Here is a 5275-nt window from a genome sequence, read left to right as displayed (position 1 = left end):
AGGGAGGACAAAGTCGAGTGTCTACTGGGACGGGCACGAGGCAGGGTGTCTGGGGATCCCGAGCGTAGTCCTGTTTCTGCCACTATCTCTGTGGCCCTACTCATTGCTTAGACTTTCTGGGTATCAATTTCCTAAGCTTTGTGATTGGCATACTAATACCTGTCCTGCCTGTCTCAGAGGCACTGGGAGCTTTAAAGGAGATTGAATGGGGTGTTTCCTATGAAAGTACACAATATATTATAAAAATGCTGTAAAATGTTAGTGGATTTGTTGTCCTTGCTTCTTAGGAGTATGTGCTGTGTCCACAGGTTATAAACTCCTAGTGGTCAGGAACCCCGGATCTCACATATCCCTCAGATTTCCGAGGACAGAGAAGAGGGTGGCAGGGCCTTGCCACTTACCTGCCTGCCAACCCAAACGTACATTTCTGTGAGGGCCTTGCTGAGTACGAAAAGGACTAATGACCCCCAAGTTTCAAGGACTGTGTCTTGTCATGATGTTAGTAAGAAAACTACAAAACTGGTTTAGTAAAAGGAAGTTAATATGGAAATGACTCTACTCCTCTGGGGGAGGGTCGTGTACAGGGCACATAATATGTATAAGGTGCTGTTTGAGTGCTGGTGAGAGACAGATTCCCAACCCTGCCATTTTTTGAGCCGTCGAATGCCTGAAGCTCTGAATGGTGTGGTTTTTCCACTGGCCACACTAGTAGCTCTCACAACAACCCTGTGTGGTCAGGTTTGTAATACATGTTTGGCATTTGAGGAAACTTAGAGGCTGAAAGAGTTGAACTCAGCAAATGTCTTAGAACGAGCATTCAAACTGGTGTCTCAGTGCAAAACTCTGGCTATTCCCATTGTTTTGTATGGAGTATGAACCTGGTGTACAATTTAGAATTTTGCACAAGCTCCATTATTTTTCTTTAAAAAAAGAAAGGAGAAAAATAAGGCATACTGGTAGGTGGAATCTTTTAAATGACATGCTTAGAAATTATCATATTATGAGATACCAGTTCACCAGTTTGGCCTAACATGTTTTCCTCCCTTCTGAGTGAACATTGCCAAATATTTGCAACAACCCCTAGATGTTGTGTACTAACTAAAAACTTGGTTGTTCTTATCATTTTTAAAATGATGAAATTAAAATTTACCCTCAAAGGGTTAGGACTCTGAAAACACACTGTTTTGTAGGTTCCATGCCAGGAAATGAACCCACACAGAAAGAATGGGGTCAAATAAAGATATTTGTGATGACCCCTACTTCTCCGTGGACCTGGACATGGGGGTCTGGGCGGCATGTGGCCTGCCTAAAGAAGGCTCCTTGCCCCATGTAAAAGCAAAAAGCAAGGCCTGGGGAGAGAAAGTAATACAGAAGGAAGAAGGAGAAAATGAATTGTCAGAAAAGAGAAGATTGTAATTGTAACTTTAAATGTTTTAAACATTTTGGGAACTACATAGTGTTTAAGGAAGGTGTCCCTGGAATATAAGGTTTATATAACATATCACAGGAATGTCATCCAATTTACAAGTATTTTCTGGACCTTATTTCAGTGCCCAGAGAATATTTCATTTTAGAGATGGACATACATCATTTCTTTTTCCTCCTGGTCACCCAGTATTCACTGATGCTGAGTTAGTGTGTCCATGAACATTTAAGGAGCATACTACATGAATATATGGTACTGACCAGAATGCTGATGAAAAAAAAATGCATTAAAAATCTCAAACTTATCCCCTTGGAGCTACCACTTCTGCAAAGAAACTAATTAACAATAATACAAAGTAGATACCATTCAAAAATAAAATATGAAAGTATTAAAGAGGAAAGCAGTTATTTGTGGTGATGTAGTATTTCCAACAAGATGTGATATCGAACCAGTGTTTACTTATGTCAGTAGGAGGCTACATTCTGAGTAAGAAGGATGAGGATCTAGAAGGTGAAGGGCATTTGTGAGAACCTATGATTTGGCTGACTGGAGTAAAAGATGACTGAGAACAGTAGCCAGAAGTGAACAGGGAAAGGCTGGCTGGGGCCAGATTGCAGAGTTTTTGATGCCAGGTGTAGCAATCAGGGTTTGCTCAGAGAAGAAAAATCATTAAAAATATTGTGGAATAATTTATTCTAGAAATTCAACCTTACATGATTATGAAAGGAACAGAAGTATTTTGACTTTCTATTGCTCTATAATGATCTATCCCAAAACTTTGTGGCTTAAAAAGACAATCATTGGCCCTGGCTGTTTGGCTCACTGGATAGAATGTCAGCCCAGCATGTGGACATCCCAGGTTTGACCCTGGTCAGGGCACATATGAGAAGTGACCATGTGCTTTTCTTTCCCTCCCTCTCCCCCTTCTCTCTCTCTTCCCCTCTCATAGCCAATGCTTGATTGATTCTAGTGTCAGCCCCAGGCATTGAGGATAGCTTGGTTGATTTGAGCATTGGCCCCAGACTGGGGTTGCTGGGTGGATCCTGGTTGGGTTGCATGTGGGAGTCTATCTCAATCTCCCCTCCTCTCACTTAAATAAAGGACAAACATTTTACCTATTCATGCTTCTATGAGTTGGCTAGGGCTCAGCTGAGTGGCTCTTCTGCTGGTTTTCATGTGGCTATGTGGCAATGTCCAGGAGGGTTTTACTCAGATATCTGAAGCTTATCAGTGATGACTGAGAAGCTATGGCCTCTCTTCTATTGACATAGAATTTACCCTATGCCTAGTTTGATGCTTTCCATTGTTGATGGATCCCAAGAACAAGCATTCCATTAGGATAAGCCTCAATGTTCAAATCAGGCCTCTGCTTATATTATGCTTGCTAATATCCCACTCTAGTTCAAGCCCAGAATCAGTGTAGGAGGGCACTACATAGGGCATGAATACTAAGAGATGAGCTTCATTAGAGGTCAACAGAGTAACCACCTATCACACCAGAAAAAGGAATTATACATTTTTTAGTGGGTTATAGGGAGTAATTACAATTTTTTAGAGAGGAAAGTGACATAATTAAATTATTGCTTTATGAAGATTCATCTGGCTGTAGTGTTATGGGATGGTGTGGAGACCCATGAGGTAGAGAGACTATTAAAAGACTTTATGGAGTCCCCAAGATGGCGCTGGAGTAGGCAGATGTACCATCTCCCACCTCCCAGAACCAAAGTGGATTACAACTTAATTTTAAGAACCATCATCTCAAAACCCAACTTTAGACTAAACTAAGAGGACTTTTTAACCAAAAAACACTGAAGAAGTCACACTGAGACTGGTAGGAAAAGCAGAAATGCTTTTCTGCCCAGCTCCCAGGAGTGAGCAGCAGCCCAGAGGGACTCGCATAGTGGGAAGTGAGTTTAGCAGAGAGGGAAGGGTCCTGGGCCCCAGAACCAAAGCCACAGCCTGCAGCCCAAAGTATTTAGCTGCAAAACAAGCCAGGATATTGTTTGTGAGAAAGAGAGAGATTTTTCAGATCTGGGCTTCTTCTTAAAGAGACTACACAAAAAACCTTTTTCACAACCATTCACCTGAGACTCTGGGGGATGGGGAGAGAGGAGAGGACTGGAGTAGCAGAAAGAGAGAGTAATCTATGAGGCACAGGGAGAAACATTTTGAGGGACAACCACCCTAACCCTTGGGTTGAGTCACTCCCCAAATCTAAAGTGAATATTTCCCCAGAACCAACAATACCAGCAAAGGGAAGCAGGTCAACAGCCAAACAGCTCTCCCAAGGCACTCAGATCAGAGTCACTTAGAAGGACGGAGCCTTCAGGCATACAGTATTGAGTGCTAGGGTCTGAACTGCAGCGCCCCCACCCACACTACTGAGAGCTCACTGGAGGGCAGGCCTGCAGGGGGATGCAGAAGCGCAGTCCTGTCAGTGGGGGTGGAAACCAGGCTGGCCACGACTGAGGCCCAGTGTGAGCTCAGTCCCGCCCAGCAGTGGTGGAAGGGGCACACGAAAGTGGTCAGATTCTGCTGCAGGCTGGATGATCAAGAGCAGTCTCACCTGCAACCCCACCTGTAGGGGCAAGGCAAAAGCTGGAGAACCAGTGGAAGCCATGGCTGAGCAAGGGCGTGCAGCCCCTACCAGGAGCCAGGATATGTGGGCATGTGGCCAGACACACCAGCGCAGCCCTATCATTGGGGGCACGGCAAAAGCTGGAGAATAGTTGGAGACCCACGGCTGAATGAGGTTGCACAGCCCCACCCCTGGAGCCGGGTCTTGTGGCCTTCAGGAGCACAGCCCTGCATGTGAGGGTGGGGCAAAAGACAGAAATGGGCAGAGACCCATGGCTGAGCATATGTGTGCAGCCATACCTGTGGTGCCAAGGCTCATGGCCCCAGCATGGAGCACAGCCCCACCTGAGGGGGTGGGGCAAAGGCCGAGGCCTGCCAGGGCTTGTAGCCTGGGCACATGAACACAGCCCCACCCATGGAGGAGACATGGAAACTGCAGTGACTGCTGCAGCAGGGCCGGTGCCGGCAATGCCCAACCCCAACAACTGAGGCAATGGCAGAGGGGGTGGTGGGACTGCTGACAGACCACACCTAGGGAACACAGAGGCCACACCCATTGGACTCCTATGGCCACATCCTTCTTATACACAGACAGAATAGGAAGGCAGAGAAATGCAACCCAAATGAAACAAGAGAAATCCCCAGGAAAAGACTTGAATGAGTCAGATATAAACAAATTACCAGATGCAGATTTAAAATAATGATTGTTAGGATGCTCAAGATCTTAGAACAGCTATAGATGAACATAACAAGCACCTAAATAAAGAAATAGTAAATATAAAAAAGGACATGGAAATAGTAAAAAAGAATCAGTCAGAAATGACAAATACAATATTAAAAATGAAGACCACAATGGAAGGAATTAAAAGCAGAATGGTTGAAGCTGAGGATTGAATCAGTGAGTTAGAGGACAAGATAAACGAAGGCATGGAAGTAGAGAAGCAAAAAGAAAAGAGACTCAAAAAGTCTGAAGAAACTCTAAGAGAGCTCTGCGACAACATGAAGAGAAATAACATCCTCATCATAGGGGTTCCTAAAGAAGAAAAGAAAGAACAAGGGATAGAAATCTTGTTCAATCAAATGATAGCTGAAAATTTGCCTAAATTGATGCTGGAAAAAGTCACACAAGTTTAGGAAGCACAGAGAATTTTATTAAAGAGAAACTCAAAGAAATCCACACCAAGACACATCATAATTAAAATACCGAAGGTAAGAGATAAAGAGAAAATATAAAAAGTTGCTAGAGAAAAAAATACTATGACCTAAAAGGAA

Source organism: Saccopteryx bilineata, chromosome 8, assembly GCF_036850765.1.
Source record: "Saccopteryx bilineata isolate mSacBil1 chromosome 8, mSacBil1_pri_phased_curated, whole genome shotgun sequence".
Classification (NCBI taxonomy): domain Eukaryota; kingdom Metazoa; phylum Chordata; class Mammalia; order Chiroptera; family Emballonuridae; genus Saccopteryx; species Saccopteryx bilineata.
This window is presented reverse-complemented; position numbering follows the sequence as displayed.